This window comes from Lissotriton helveticus, chromosome 7, assembly GCF_964261635.1.
Source record: "Lissotriton helveticus chromosome 7, aLisHel1.1, whole genome shotgun sequence".
In the NCBI taxonomy this organism is placed as follows: Eukaryota; Metazoa; Chordata; class Amphibia; order Caudata; family Salamandridae; genus Lissotriton; species Lissotriton helveticus.
Window position 1 is genome coordinate 2,735,164 of NC_136068.1, and position 16,441 is coordinate 2,751,604.

The 16,441-nt window shown below is 55.0% G+C and overlaps 1 protein-coding gene across 1 annotated transcript in view; it reads right to left on the minus strand.

The window, feature by feature from the left end:
- LOC144767921 (von Willebrand factor A domain-containing protein 7-like) overlaps positions 1-12,262 on the minus strand; it is a 210,301-nt gene extending 198,039 nt beyond the window's left edge. Inside the window, exon 1 of the mRNA XM_078651260.1 lies at positions 12,152-12,262. The gene's annotated coding sequence lies outside the window, so the exon portion shown is untranslated. The remainder of the gene's footprint in view (positions 1-12,151) is intronic.
- Positions 12,263-16,441: the final 4,179 nt, after the last annotated feature.

A 16,441-nucleotide genomic window follows, 5' to 3' on the forward strand; every position in this document is an offset into this window, starting at 1 on the left:
AAATAATAGAGGAAAAGGAACATTTGTCTGAATAAAAGACACTGGACATTCATTTACGAAATTACACTTGTTGTTGTTCTGTTGAGTGGTTGGAGCTTAAGCAAAAGATTAGGAGCATGTCCACATTCAGCCAGGACCACTCCTAAGTTGGGGTCGATGATGTGCACCCCACTTTTCAGACTCCTCCATCTTGTGTTGAAGGGAATTAGCCGATCAGGTTCAGGGTTCGGCTTACTTTACACAGGAAGGGCCCGATTCACAGAACTAACTTAAGGCAAAATCCTAAACTTACTCCCATTTTGGTATTCACAGAAGTTAGGAGTCCTAAGTGCCTTCTGTGAATACCAAAAGTCTTAAAGTTAGGATTTTTCTCAGTTTAGGAGCAGTAAAGTTAGGAGTCCTAACTTTTGTGAATACCAAAACGAGTAAGTGCCTTCCGTGAATACCAAAACGAGTAAGTGCCTTCTGTGAATTCCAAAACGAGTAAGTGCCTTCTGTGAATTCCGAAATGAGTAAGTGCCTTCTGTGGATACCGAAATGAGTAAGTGCCTTCTGTGAATTCCAAAACGAGTAAGTGCCTTCTGTGAATACCGAAACGAGTAAGTGCCTTCTGTGAATTCCAAAACGAGTAAGTGCCTTCTGTGCATTCCGAAATGAGTTAGTGCCTTCTGTCTTTTATCTCAAGTTAGTTCTGTGAGTCAGGCCCAAAGTGAATTTTGACAGGTAAATGGCAACAGTCTTTGATGACACTGAAGATGAACCCGGCACGGGTCTGGACTGGGCACAGACACTGCTGACGCAGCATTGTGTCATGAAGGGAAGAGGTTCAGGAAACAGATATAGGAACACAGAGCATAAGGAAGTCCAGGAGAGACTGGAAAATAGGAAAACTGATAGTCCAGTGTCAGAGCCAGACACCGCCAGGTGGAGAGCCTGACTCCGCCCCGCCCAGTCACACGGCCTTCAAAGCAACAGATTCAATGTCAGCATAACGCACTCAGGGGCAGATTTACAAGCCCCTTGCGCCTCTTTTACGCCGCCGTTGCGTCACTTTTGTGACGCAGTGGTGGCGCAAAGCCAGCACCATGCTGCAGGGTATTTACAACGTGATGCATCTGGGAGATGCGTCACGTTGTAAAGCCCTGCACCACATGTAGGCGTTCCGACACAGGGAGGGGGGCGTTCCTGCGCAGAAACGCCCCCAAAAAGTGCCTGAGTGAAATCTACAAGATTTCACTCAGTCACTTTTACAGCCATGCTGCGTCAAAACCCTGCGCCTGCTTGAAGCAGGCGTAAGAGGTGACGCAGCATGATAGGGATAGGGGCACCCTTGCTGGAGTTGCGTCACGCATCTGTCTGTTTTTGCCCCATGGTGGGCCGTATTTACAATGCGGCGCATCCATGGTTGCGGAGCCGTGGCGCACAATAACTGACGCATCCCGGCTGATATGCAGGGATGCGCCAGTTATTGTAAATCTGCCTCTCAGTCTTTAAAATGTACGGAATACACGGCCTTGACTAATAATGAAGTGGGTTATTCACAGGACTAAACAGTTACAAAAATCAGCAGAGCAGTAGTTAAAAAAAACAAAAAACATAAGATATCTGACATAAAAATGCCCACTTGCTGCCTCAATTATATAAGCTGCTTTTAACCTCAGACATTCACAACAATTCCTGTTCAGAACACATCGCCAGCGGAGATGCTGCCATCAATTCACAACGTTACGCCAGTCATCTTGAAAGTTTCATACTATACCAGTCTGGGATGCCAGAGTACATCATTGTCCTGCTTGCAGGCCAGTCTGCCACACCTGGCCTGCCCCTGGCCGGCACACATCCACGACACTGGACAGAATAAACTCAACCATCAAACCCTGGGATCTTAAAAATACCTGTTTCACCTCCACCTCAGGCGAAGAAAGAGGGTCTTCTGCGCAGTCCGCGACCCCTGGAATACTTCTAATGGACCTTAGGAAAGAGGGCAGTATACTCCCTTCCCTGGAAGTTATTTTTTTAACTGACAATCCAGATTCATAAGTGCAGTGTCCGAAAACCTAGGTGGCGGGTGGCTGATGGAGTCGAAAGACAGTCCATCCTTTGTAAAACAACACAGGCACACTCGTCTGATAGTGGTGCCCCCGCTGCCGAAGAGCAACCTCCGGCGGCAGATGGTTCTCCCACCTCGCGGCCAAGACCTGGAACACCCTCCCCACCCACCTACGGCAGACCCAATACCTGGAACGCCCTCCCCACCCACCTACGGCAGACCCAAGACCTGGAACACTCTCCGCACCCACCTACGGCAGACCCAAGACCTGGAACACTCTCCCCACCCACCTACGGCAGATGCAAAACCTGGAACACCCTCCCCATCCATCTACGGCAGACCCAAGACATGGAACACCCTCTCCATCCACCTACGGCAGACCCAAGACCTGGAACACCCTCCCCACCCACCTACGGCAGACCCAAGACCTGCTGGCCTTCAGAAGACCCCTCAAGACCTGGAACACCCTCCCCATCCACCTACGGCAGACCCAAGACCTGGAACACCCCCCCCCCACCCACCTACGGCAAACCCAAGACCTGGAACACCCTCCCTACCCACCTACGGCAGATCGAAGACCTGGAACACCCTCCCTACCCACCTACGGCAGACCCAATACCTGGAACGCCCTCCCCACCCACCTACGGCAGACCCAATACCTGGAACGCCCTCCCCACCCACCTACGGCAGACCCAAGACCTGGAACACTCTCCGCACCCACCTACGGCAGACCCAAGACCTGGAACACTCTCCCCACCCACCTACGGCAGACCGAAGACCTGGAACACCCTCCCCACCCACCTACGGCAGACCCAAGACCTGGAACACCCTCCCCACCCACCTACGGCAGAGCCAAGACCTGGAACACCCTCCCCACCCACCTACGGCAGATCGAAGACCTGGAACACCCTCCGCACCCACATACGGCAGACCCAAGACCTGGAACACTCTCCCCTCCCACCTACGGCAGACCCAAGACCTGGAACACCCTCCCCACCCACCTGCGGCAGACCCAAGACCTGGACACCCTCCCCACCCACCTACGGCAGATCCAAAACCTGGAACACCCTCCCCATCCATCTACGGCAGACCCAAGACATGGAACACCCTCTCCATCCACCTACGGCAGACCCAAGACCTGGAACACCCTCCCCACCCACCTACGGCAGACCCAAGACCTGGAACACACTCCCCACCCACCTACGGCAGACCGAAGACCTGGAACACCCTCCGCACCCACCTACGGCAGACCCAAGACATGGAACACCCTCTCCATCCACCTACGGCAGATCGAAGACCTGGAACACCCTGTGCACCCACCTACGGCAGACCCAAGACCTGGAACACTCTCCCCACCCACCTACGGCAGACCCAAGACCTGGAACACCCTCCCCACCCACCTACGGCAGACCCAAGACCTGCTGGCCTTCAGAAGACTCCTCAAGACCTGGAACACCCTCCCCACCCACCTACACCAGACCCAAGACCTGGAACACCCTCCCCACCCACCTACAGCAGACCCAAGACCTGGAACACTCTCCCCACCCACCTACAGCAGACCCAAGACCTGGAACACTCTCCCCACCCACCTACGGCAGACCCAAGACCTGGAACACCCTCCCCACCCACCCACGGCAGACCCAAGACCTGGAACACTCTCCCCACCCACCTACGGCAGATCGAAGACCTGGAACACCCTGTGCACCCACCTACGGCAGATCGAAGACCTGGAACACCCTCCCCACCCACCTACGGCAGACCCGAGACCTGGAACACTCTCCCCTCCCACCTACGGCAGACCCGAGACCTGCTGACCTTCAGAAGACTCCTCAAGACCTGCCTCTCCACCCCCAGCGCCTTGAGAGACCCTCACGGGTGAGTAGTGCGCTTTACAAATGATATGATTGATTGATTGATTGAACCAAAGCGTGGCATTAGCCCGATCTTCCAGTGCTGGCACTCTGCCCGCGGTGCCACTTCTTACATGCAGCACTTTACGCAGTTCTCTGTGCTGGACACAGCTCTCTCTGCTGCGCACCGCCATACCGAGCCCAGAGCAGCCACAGAGCAGCCGTGCACTCTGGTGGGAAACAAGCACATCAATCCTGACCGGCACAAGGACCTGCTGCAGCGGCAGTGAGACCCGCCTCCCCAAGGTGTGTAATCTCAGCCAGCAGTGAGCGCTTTAAGCTGCAACATCCTTGTTGGAAATGGGATCCCCGGCTGGCCAGGGCTTTCGCCAAAGTCAGTCAGAGACCACCACACCCAAGTCAGGGCAAGGGAGTTACACGCCAAGATAACCCCTACTCACCCTCTAGGTAACGTGGCGCGAGCAGCAAGGCTAAACTTGGAGGCGATGTAGGCTAAGTATTTGCGCACGCACCCCAGTAACAACAACCAAAGGCCCACCACAAAGGAAACTCCACACAAGGTTATATAAAAATAGCCTTTGTATTACACCAAAACACATTAGATAAAACACACACTTTACAATGTGCCAGGGGCACGGGCAGAATTTACAGGGGATATGTACAAGACAGGGCCACCTGGACCACTGTCAGGAATCAGAAGTAGCACTTTCAGAAAGTAAAATTACTTTAGCACAAAATAGCACACAATATAACAATAGAGCGCACAACCAGTAATTACTGGTAACCAGGATCTCACTAGCACCACCTGTACTAGGGAGAAAACAACCACCTATGTATTACAATACCTGTAGGGGTGTAAGAGGAAAACACATGATGCATCACAATACATTCAGAGGTGTAAAAACAATAATAATTGCGCCAATCTCACAAGTCACCACCTGTGACTGTCCATGTGTCCCAATGTCAGGGTCCTAAACGTGGCAGCTGCCCACGAAGTGCTGGGCAACTGGAGATGAGGATGGGGCCAACGTGGGAACCTCTCTAGGCTCTGCCCAACTGACTGTCTCCTGAGCCTCTCTGGGCTCCTGCAACAATGGGGGCGCCTGAGCCCCTCGTGGGCTCTCAAAAATGCCCCCTTGAGCCTTTTAGGCTCAACACAAGTGCGCTGTCTCTAGAGCCTCTCCGGGCTCAACAACACAGGTCAGGCCCCCACGAGCACTAGGGCTCTCGGGGCAGAGGGGTCCCTCACGGGGACCCGCGAACACGTGGGGCGCCTTTGGTGGGAGTCCCCCCTCTGGGGGACTCGAGATTCCGCAAGTGCCCCCCTTGAACCCCTCGGGGCTCTGCACAAGTGCCGCCTGGAGCCTCACGGGCTCACAAACACTCGGGCCTCGTACTGGAGGGGAGGGGCGGGCACCGTCAATGTGCCCCGACTGCCCCCTCCCCTTTTGCAGACACTCACCGGGCTCGCGCTGCCTCCTCTGCCCGGCGGCTCTTCACGGGAGCTCCCGCTCCTCGGGGGCTCCCTTCCCACACTTCTCCTCTTGCGGGCGGCGGGGCTCTCCTCTCCGCCACGGGGCCCCGCCTGCACCTTTCCGCCGCCTCTCCTCGCTGCCGGGCTCTCCTCTCCCGGCGGCGAGGCGGGACTTCCGGTTTCTTCTCCCGGGGCCGCGCTGTGATTGGCCGGCACGCCGAACACTTCCGGGTCGCCGCGGGCAGCGCGGCGGCTCGCTTTTAGGCAGGCAGGCGGCTTCCCAGATGATCCGAGGAGTGGGCTCCCTCGTAGATCGATAACCAGGGGCACAACAAAGCGGCGAGGAGCGGGGTGGCACCCGCGCCGCCAAAGCAAATATAAAGCGAGGTAGGCACTCGCTAGGCCACCACGAGCAGGGTGGGCACCTGCACAGCAATTGGCGCGCTCCCAAGCGCTAGGCAGATAATCACAGCGCTCCAAGCGCTATAATTCAAAATAAAGCGCTCTCAGCGCTGGGGTGAAGGCACAGCGCTCCCAAGCGCTACAAGCCAAATAAAGCGCTCTTAAGCGCTATGAGTAAAATAAAGCGCTCCCAGGTGCCCTCAGCAAGCAGGGCAGATTCCCAGCAGTCCTTGGGCAGGCAGGGGGGACAAGGCTGGGCCCAGAGCCAGCACACTGGGTCTCCAGGCAGGGAGACAGCCCAAGTGGCGGTCCTCTGGCCCAGCAGCAGCAACAGCCCCCTCAGGATCCTGGAAGAGAACAACTTCAGTGGGGACACAGCCCCATTTTTATACAGTATTTCCCTTTGTCTGAAGGTGCAGGGTGGGGGCGGAACCAGTCGCAGCTGGTTCTTGAGTACTCTGTTTACCTCAACCACCCTCTCTATTCACTGGCAGGGCTTGGGTCATTAGACACACCACAGGGGGGCGGAGCCAGCATTGTGTGGGGAAAACCCAGCCCATCCAGGACACAGGTACACTCCTCCCACACATGACTCATGCTAATCTCCCACTCACCACCGGGCAGACCCATCCAGACTTCCTGGAGCCTGGCATGCCAGCCAGCTCCAGCCAATCACACGCCAGCACCCTCACAGCACACGTACAGCCATGTCTAGAAATGGCGCTTCCCTACTAGACACATACATGCTGCATACACCATCTCGCAGCATTCACTCTCACGAGTTCACACATACCAGACTCAAGCCTGTACACCCCACGCATCAGGAACTACCAGGGACACATCCATTCCCCATGCATTCCTATGGGCGGGCAGGCCTAGCTCAGCACATGCACTCAGAGTGCGCACGCACTTTCCACTGGGACATAGTGAAAGTGCGCAGAATCCCAAAAATCACCATTGCCAGGTCACCATTTCACGCAAAAAGTCTAGGGGTGAACCTGCCCTAAGGGCCAAAGTCCAACAATCCTTCAACCTTCCATGGCATTCCAGCACTTACATCCACACAGCACCCTACATACATCTTAAAACGACACAATCCGCACACAGCCCTGCTCTACACACGCTAACATGTGCTGCACCAATACCCACAGAAGATTGCCACAGCCCAGCCACAGACCTGCCACTGCTCAGCCACAGCCCAGCCATCGCCCAGCCACCACCCAGCCACAGCCCAGCAACAGCCCAGCCACCAGCCATCACAGCCCAGCAACAGCCCAGCCACCAGCCATCACAGCCCAGCCACAGCCCAGCCACCGCCCAGCCACAGCCCAGCCACTGCCCAGTCATAGCCCAGCCACAGCCCAGCCACTGTCCAGCCACTGCCCAGCCACAGCCCAGCCACCGCCCAATCACAGCCCAGTCACAGCCCAGCAACAACCCAGCCACCACCCAGCCACAGCCCAACCCCAGCCCAGCCACCAAACAGCCCCAGTCCTGCCATCGCCCAGCCACCACCCACGCACCCAGCCACAGCTGAACGGGAGTAGGTGAGAGACGGGTAGAAAGGAGGAGGAATTCAGTTTTGGCGGGATTTAGAATGAGTTGGTGAGCTAACATCCAGTTGTAAATGGAGTTGAGAGTAGAGTTGAGTAGTGAGAGGTCATGTGCGGATGACTCCTTGAGGTAGATTTGGGTGTCATCCGCATATAGATGGCAGTGTATCCCGGATTTGCTTAGGAGGTTCCCTAATGGTTCCAGGTAGAGATTAAACAGAGTGGGAGCAAGGATAGAACCTTGAGGGACGCCTTGACCAACCACCAATGGAGATGAAAGACTGTTCGCTATCTTGATCATTTGGGATCTGTCAGAGAGGAATGAGGCAAACCATTCAAGCACTGTGCCTTCCACGCCCATTCTCTGTTGAAGAGTGTTGAGGAGGGTGTTATGATTTACAGTGTCAAAGGCTGCAGAGAGGTCAAGAAGAATCAGAAGGCACGATTCCCCCGAATCGAGAATATACAGCGCATCATCAATCACTCGCAGCAGGGCTGTTTCAGTGCTGCAATTTTGGATGAAGCCAGATTGGAAAACCTCGAGGAGATTATTGTCCATAATATGTAGGGCCAGTTGTTTCGCAACACATTTTTCGGTGATGTTCGAAAGAAAAGGGAGGTTGGTGATAGGCCGGAAGTTGTTGAGGTTGTTCGCATCAGCGGAGGTTTTTTTTAGACCTGATTTAAGGGTGAATGGGAGGGAGCCTTGACTGAGGAAGATATTAACTAGCCTGGTCCAGTAAGAGAGAGCATGGGTGTAGAAATCGATGGCGAAGACGCTAGGGATGGGGTCAGAAGAATGGTTGGATGGTTTGGTTTCTAGGATGCATTTGAGGAGTTCATCTTCCGAGATGACGTCAAAGTGTTGCCAGGTGACTAAAGATTTCCACTCTTCAAAGGGGGTGGGGTGGGCAACTTGATCCACCAGTGCTTTGACCTTTTCATTAAAAAAAAATAGCAAAATCGGCTGCTCTCTTTGTGGAGTCCTCGGGCTTAGGAGAACAGTTTGGGTTTTTGATGAGGTCAAAAAGTTTTTGGGGTCTGTTTTTGGCTGAGTCGAGGAGGGATCGGATATGAGATGCTTTTTCGTGGAAGACGTGCTTGTGGTATTTGGATCTTGCTGAACGTAACAGAGAGAGATTGGAGGTGGATGGAGATTTTCTCCAAAGTTTCTCCAGGGTTCTAAGGTTTTTCCTTTCATCGTAGAGGGCGTTATTGAACCACAATGCTGAGGGGTGGGTCTTTTCCTTTAGCTTTGGAGTGGAGCTACATTGTCAATTTCGACTGCTAGGACTGAGAGGCACTGAGAGGTGAGAACGTTGACATCCACGTTGGGGTCTAGTCTAGGAAGTGACCGCATGGCAGAGTCACAAATAGTGTCAAGATTAATGTTTTTAGTGTTGCGGAACCAGGTAGTAGCTCTTTTAGGTTGACCGAGTGTTATAACTTGCGAAATGTGAAAACGGAAGGGAACAAGGAAGTGGTCAGACCAGTCTACATGGATAGGGGGAGCAGTAGTCAGCAGGTCTGCTTTGATTATGACAAGATCCAGAATTGAGCCCTTGGAATGAGTAGTTTCCGAGCAATGTTGGAATAGATCATTGGCTGAGAGAAAGGTTGCAAGCTCGTTGGCAGCCGAGTCTTCCAGAGACCCTCAATGGAGATTAAAATCACCCAGGAAGATCTGTCTGTCATTTTGGGAAAATTGGTCACTGATGAAGTTAGTGAGTTCCAACACAAAGGCAGAGAAGTTACCGGGAGGGAGGTAGATGGCATGGAATCTAAAGGGTGAGCCATGATGTATTTGAAGTTCTAGAGGTAGGCATTCGAATGTACGGAAGGGATGATAGGGAAGGCTGTCATTTGAAGGGAATTCCTGAAGAGCATAAACAATGAGGCGTGGGCACGGAGGGCTGCGGTGAGAGCGAGAAAGAAGGCGCAACAGGCGCTCTAGAGAGTGTGAGAAAGGCAGACCTGAGCGAGGGACAGGCAGCGGAGCAGCGTGTGCGCCTACAGGTCAGAGAACACGCAGGGTGACCGGGGCAATGCTTCTGTGTGTAACAGGCTGGACCTATGGGGCGGAGGCGGGTGGGGGACAATCGCTGCTGCTCGGATAAGCAGCACCACATGAGCGGGTGAATAACATACAATGCAGACAACGGAGTACTCCTTGTTAGACATACAGGGCGTGGGGGTGAGAGGACACGCGCACTTCGTGCTACTTGAACCTCCCTCTGCTCTCTGTGATGCTTGCGCACCACAGAGGAGCGGGGGCAAAGGCACGCTCATTACCACCGGTGGCCAGCACGCCACCGGTATGAATGGGCGGAGCAAAGGTGGGACATGCGCCCACCTTTGCCCAATCGCGTGCCGTTAAAAAAAAAAACGCAAAAGCCACTTACAGACGGGGAAAGCAAACCCTCACGCATAGCTTTCTGAAGCCCTTTCAAGAGGTCTCGCGCTGCACGCATACCGCTGCGCACTGCAACGCGAGGCGCGAGACCTAAAAACTCTTTCTGAGCAATGAGATCTGGGAAGAGCCTGTGCGGGCCATGTAAGACTGAGGAGAGATAGAGGAGGGCCCCGATCAGGCCCCCAGGGGCCACCCGAATAAAAACTCCTGGAGCCCGGCCTGCTTGATCACTCCTAAGCACATACCCCCTCACAGACCTCCCCGTCTGGGTACTGCCCCACCCCCTGGCACAGGCTTTCTCTCTGCACAGACCCCCTGCAAAGACCCCCTGCACAGACCCCTCACTGCACAGACCCCCTGCACAGACCCCCTGCACAGACCCCCCTGCACAGACCCCCTGCACAGGCCTCCCTGCACAGACCCCTCACTGCACAGAAGACCCCCTGCAAAGACCCCCTGCACAGACCCCTCACTGCACAGACCCCCCTGCACAGACCCCCTGCACAGACCCCCCTGCACAGACCCCCTGCACAGACCCCCCTGCACAGACCCCCTGCACAGACCCCCCTGCACAGACCCCCTGCACAGACCCCCTGCACAGACCCCCTGCACAGACCCCCTGCACTGACCCCCTGCACAGACCCCCTGCACAGACCCCCCTGCACAGACCCCCTGCACAGACCCCCTGCACTGACCCCCTGCACAGACCCCCTGCACAGACCCCCTGCACAGACCCCCCTGCACAGACCCCCTGCACAGACCCCCTGCACAGACCCCCTGCACAGACCCCCCTGCACAGACCCCCCTGCACAGACCCCCCTGCACAGACCCCCCTGCACAGACCCCCTGCACAGACCCCCCTGCACAGACCCCCTGCACAGACCCCCTGCACAGACCCCCCTGCACAGACCCCCCTGCACAGACCCCCCTGCACAGACCCCCTGCACAGACCTCCCTGCACGGACCCTCCTGCACAGACCTCCCTGCACAGACCCCCCTGCACAGACCCCCTGCACTGACCCCCTGCACAGACCCCCTGCACTGACCCCCTGCACAGACCCCCTGCACAGACCCCCTGCACAGACCCCCTGCACTGACCCCCTGCACAGACCCCCTGCACAGACCCCCTGCACGGACCCCCCTGCACAGGCCTCCCTGCACAGACCCCCTGCACAGACCCCCTGCACAGACCCCTCACTGCACAGAAGACCCCCTGCACGGACCCCCCTGCACAGGCCTCCCTGCACAGACCCCCTGCACAGACCCCCTGCACAGACCCCTCATTGCACAGAAGACCCCCTGCACAGACCCCTCACTGCACAGACCCCCTGCACAGACCCCCTGCACAGACCCCTCACTGCACAGACCCCCCTGCACAGACCCCCTGCAAAGACCCCCTGCACAGACCCCCTGCACAGACCCCTCACTGCAAAGACCCCCCTGCAAAGACCCCCTGCACAGACCCCTCTGCACAGACCCCCTGCACAGATCCCCCTGCACAGACCCCCTGCACAGACCCCCCTGCACAGACCCCCTGCACAGACCCCCTGCACAGACCCCCTGCACAGACCCCCTGCACACACCCCCCTGCACAGACCCCCTGCACGGACCCTCCTGCACGGACCCTCCTGCACAGACCCCCCTGCACAGACCCCCTGCACAGACCCCCTGCACAGACCCCCTGCACAGGCAACCCCCCCAGACCCCCTGCACGGACCCCCCTGCACAGGCCTCCCTGCACAGACACCTCACTGCACAGAAGACCCCCTGCACAGACCCCCTGCACAGACCCCTCACTGCACAGACCCCCCTGCAAAGACCCCCTGCACAGACCCCCTGCACAGACCCCTCACTGCACAGACCCCCCTGCAAAGACCCCCTGCACAGACCCCCCTGCACAGACCCCCTGCACAGACCCCCCTGCACAGACCCCCTGCACAGACCCCCCTGCACAGACCCCCTGCACAGACCCCCTGCACAGACCCCCTGCACGGACCCTCCTGCACAGACCTCCCTGCACAGACCCCCCCTGCACAGACCCCCTGCACAGACCCCCCTGCACAGACCCCCTGCACAAACCCCCCTGCACAGACCCCCTGCACAGACCCCCCTGCACAGACCCCCTGCACAGACCCCCTGCACGGACCCCCTGCACAGACCCCCTGCACAGGCAACCCCCCCAGACCCCCTGTACGGACCCCCCTGCACGGACCTTCCTGCACAGACCCTCCCTGCACGGACCCCCCTGCACAGACCCTCCCTGCACAGACCCCACCCACAGACTCCCCTGCACAGACCCCCTGCACAGACCCTCCCTGCACAGAACCCCCCCACAGACCCCTCCCTGCACAGACCCCTCGCCCTCAGAGCGCCTCGAAGCGCACTCACCTAGCTCCTGCGGGCGATGCTCCTGTCCAGGGTGTGGCGAAGGCTCCTCTCGGCTGCTCCGTCCCTCGGGTGTGAGGCGGGACCGTCCCGGGCTTTTAAAGCCGTCCCTGAGGGAGCCATGGGGGGTGGAGGGGGGGGGGGGAGGGGAGGGGTTTCGGGGCTGAGTAAACATGCCCGGATTTACGAGGCCTTTGATGTGATCCCCTGGGCTCATGTCCGGATGAAGCCTCGGCCTCCAGGGTGTCAGCGCCTCGAGCGGCTTCTGGGCGCTGCACATGTGTGTCAGACTGTGACGTACTTGTCTGCCTGTGATCTGTGATTTGTCTCACATGTTAACTCCTGTGTGGCCGCCTCTCGGCGCTGAGACCCTCGTGGTTTTTGAGGGCCTTATATGTTATTTTAACTTCACTGGAACTTTGCAGTTCTGCTTCTGAAGAATTTTCCACATAAGTATGGATTTTCTGCATTTGCCCCATAACCCCCCCCCCCCCCCCCCCCCGCTGCTCGAGCTGCAGATTTTAATAAAAGAAAAGTGTTTCTAGCTCAAAGGGATCGAAAGTCACAAACAAGTCTGCTCTGTGCCAGGGTCTGACTCTCGGGACTCACAGACACCGGCTGCGATGAGGTTTGATAACATGAACAAAAGATGTTCCAATGATTAGTTCCTTTGCATTCATGGGATGTACATTAGTTCAGATGCACGCGGCTACATGTGAAAGAACGTATCGACGTCACCAAGAATCACAGTTGCCAAACATTGATGTGCACTTTACCTGCCGGATGTAAAAAAGACAGCCTGGAAATACAATAAATAAAGTCGCACTTCCAGGCCATCTCCAAAGGCATTAGCGCCCCCTGTGTACAGATGTGTCTGTTCCTTGTAAATCTGCCCCCTGTGTACAGATGTGTCGGTTCCTTGTAAATCTGCCCCCTGTGTACAGATGTGTCGGTTCCTTGTAAATCTGCCCCCTGTGTACAGATGTGTCGGTTCCTTGTAAATCTGCCCCCTGTGTACAGATGTGTCGGTTCCTTGTAAATCTGCCCCCTGTGTACAGATGTGTTGGTTCCTTGTAAATCTGCCCCTTGTACAGATGTGTCAGTTCCTTGTAAATCTTCCCCCTGTGTACAGATGTGTCGGTTCCTTGTAAATCTGCCCCCTGTGTACAGATGTGTCGGTTCCTTGTAAATCTGCCCCTTGTACAGATGTGTCAGTTCCTTGTAAATCTTCCCCCTGTGTACAGATGTGTTGGTTCCTTGTAAACCTGCCCCCTGTGTACAGATGTGTTGGTTTCTTGTAAACCTGCCCCCTGTGTACAGATGTGTTGGTTCCTTGTAAACCTGCCCCCTGTGTACAGATGTGTCGGTTCCTTGTAAATCTGCCCCCTGTGTACAGATGTGTCGGTTCCTTGTAAATCTGCCCCCTGTGTACAGATGTGTCGGTTCCTTGTAAATCTGCCCCCTGTGTACAGATGTGTCGGTTCCTTGTAAATCTGCCCCTTGTACAGATGTGTCAGTTCCTTGTAAATCTTCCCCCTGTGTACAGATGTGTTGGTTCCTTGTAAACCTGCCCCCTGTGTACAGATGTGTTGGTTCCTTGTAAACCTGCCCCCTGTGTACAGATGTGTCGGTTCCTTGTAAACCTGCCCCTTGTGTACAGATGTTTCGGTTCCTTGTAAATCTGCCCCTTGTACAGATGAGCCCCCTGTGTACAGATGTGTCGGTTTCTTGTAAACCTGCCCCCTGTGTACAGATGTGTCGGTTCCTTGTAAACCTGCCCCCTGTGTACAGATGTGTCGGTTCCTTGTAAATCTTCCCCCTGTGTACAGATGTGTCGGTTCCTTGTAAATCTGCCCCCTGTGTACAGATGTGTCGGTTCCTTGTAAATCTGCCCCCTGTGTACAGATGTGTCGGTTCCTTGTAAATCTGCCCCTTGTACAGATGTGTCAGTTCCTTGTAAATCTTCCCCCTGTGTACAGATGTGTTGGTTCCTTGTAAACCTGCCCCCTGTGTACAGATGTGTTGGTTCCTTGTAAACCTGCCCCCTGTGTACAGATGTGTCGGTTCCTTGTAAACCTGCCCCTTGTGTACAGATGTTTCGGTTCCTTGTAAATCTGCCCCTTGTCCAGATGAGCCCCCTGTGTACAGATGTGTCGGTTTCTTGTAAACCTTCCCCCTGTGTACAGATGTGTCGGTTCCTTGTAAACCTGCCCCCTGTGTACAGATGTGTCGGTTCCTTGTAAATCTGCCCCGTGTACAGATGTGTCAGTTACTTGTAAACCTGCCCCCTGTGTACAGATGTGTCCGTTCCTTGTAAATCTGCCCCCTGTGTACAGATGTGTCGGTTCCTTGTAAACCTGCCCCCTGTATACAGATCTGTCCGTTCCTTGTAAACCTGCCCCCTGTGTACAGATGTGTCGGTTCCTTGTAAATCTGCCCCCTGTGTACAGATGTGTCGGTTCCTTGTAAATCTGCCCCCTGTGTACAGATGTGTCGGTTCCTTGTAAATCTGCCCCTTGTACAGATGTGTCAGTTCCTTGTAAATCTTCCCCCTGTGTACAGATGTGTTGGTTCCTTGTAAATCTGCCCCCTGTGTACAGATGTGTTGGTTCCTTGTAAACCTGCCACCTGTGTACAGATGTGTCGGTTCCTTGTAAACCTGCCCCCTGTGTACAGATGTGTCGGTTCCTTGTAAATCTGCCCCCACGTGTACAGATATGTTGAATCCTTGTAAATCTGCCCCCCGTGTACAGATGTGTTGGTTCCTTGTAAACCTGCCCCCTGTGTACAGATGTGTCGGTTCCTTGTAAATCTGCCCCGTGTACAGGTGTGTCGGTTCCTTGTAAACCTGCCCCCTGTGTACAGATGTGTCCGTTCCTTGTAAACCTGCCCCCTGTGTACAGATGTGTCGGTTCCTTGTAAATCTGCCCCCTGTGTACAGATGTGTCGGTTCCTTGTAAATCTGCCCTGTGTACAGATGTGTCAGTTCCTTGTAAACCTGCCCCCCGTGTACAGATATGTTGAATCCTTGTAAATCTGCCCCCTGTGTACAGATGTGTCGGTTCCTTGTAAACTTGCCCCCTGTGTACAGATGTGTCAGTTCCTTGTAAACCTGCCCCCACGTGTACAGATATGTTGAATCCTTGTAAATCTGCCCCCCGTGTACAGATGTGTTGGTTCCTTGTAAACCTGCCCCCTGTGTACAGATGTGTCGGTTCCTGGTAAATCTTCCCCCTGTGTACAGATGTTTCGGTTCCTTGTAAATCTGCCCCGTGTACAGATATGTTGGTTCCTTGTAAATCTGCCCCCTGTGTACAGATGTGTCGGTTCCTTGTAAATCTGCCCCTTGTACAGATGTGTTGGTTCCTTGTAAATCTGCCCCTTGTACAGATGTGTCAGTTCCTTGTAAATCTGCCCCCTGTGTACAGATGTGTCGGTTCCTTGTAAATCTGCCCCTTGTACAGATGTGTCAGTTCCTTGTAAATCTGCCCCCTGTGTACAGATGTGTCAGTTCCTTGTAAACTTGCCCCCTGTGTACAGATGTGTCGGTTCCTTGTAAATCTGCCCTGTGTACAGATGTGTCAGTTCCTTGTAAACCTGCCCCCACGTGTACAGATATGTTGAATCCTTGTAAATCTGCCCCCCGTGTACAGATGTGTTGGTTCCTTGTAAACCTGCCCCCTGTGTACAGATGTGTCGGTTCCTGGTAAATCTTCCCCCTGTGTACAGATGTTTCAGTTCCTTGTAAATCTGCCCCGTGTACAGATATGTTGGTTCCTTGTAAATCTGCCCCCTGTGTACAGATGTGTCGGTTCCTTGTAAATCTGCCCCTTGTACAGATGTGTTGGTTCCTTGTAAATCTGCCCTTTGTACAGATGTGTCAGTTCCTTGTAAATCTGCCCCCTGTGTACAGATGTGTCGGTTCCTTGTAAATCTGCCCCTTGTACAGATGTGTCAGTTCCTTGTAAATCTGCCCCCTGTGTACAGATGTGTTGTTTCCTTGTAAATCTGCCCCCTGTGTACAGATGTGTTGGTTCCTTGTAAACCTGCCACCTGTGTACAGATGTGTCGGTTCCTTGTAAACCTGCCCCCTGTGTACAGATGTGTCGGTTCCTTGTAAATCTGCCCCCACGTGTACAGATATGTTGAATCCTTGTAAATCTGCCCCCCGTGTACAGATGTGTTGGTTCCTTGTAAACCTGCCCCCTGTGTACAGATGAGTCGGTTCCTTGTAAATCTGCCCCGTGTACAGGTGTGTCGGTTCCTTGTAAACCTGCCCCCTGTGTACAGATG